This window comes from Sinocyclocheilus rhinocerous, unplaced genomic scaffold (genome assembly GCF_001515625.1).
Source record: "Sinocyclocheilus rhinocerous isolate Xijiao unplaced genomic scaffold, SAMN03320098_v1.1 scaffold377, whole genome shotgun sequence".
In the NCBI taxonomy this organism is placed as follows: Eukaryota; Metazoa; Chordata; class Actinopteri; order Cypriniformes; family Cyprinidae; genus Sinocyclocheilus; species Sinocyclocheilus rhinocerous.
This window is the reverse complement of record NW_015633195.1, coordinates 472,267-472,483: the sequence shown is the minus strand read 5'-3', so window position 1 is coordinate 472,483 and position 217 is coordinate 472,267.

Here is a 217-nt window from a genome sequence, read left to right as displayed (position 1 = left end):
AAAAAAAGGTAAATTTGATTTTATATTTCAAAATTATGACTTTATTCTCGGATTATATAGATTATATCTCACAATTCTAATAAGGAAAAACAACTCGTCATTCTCTCTTTTCCCCTCGGCTTTTTTCCCTCAGAATTGACAAATTCACTATTTTTGAGTTAAATCGAGTTATAAAGTTCGAATTAGGAGATATAAACTTGCATTTGCGAGAAAAAAA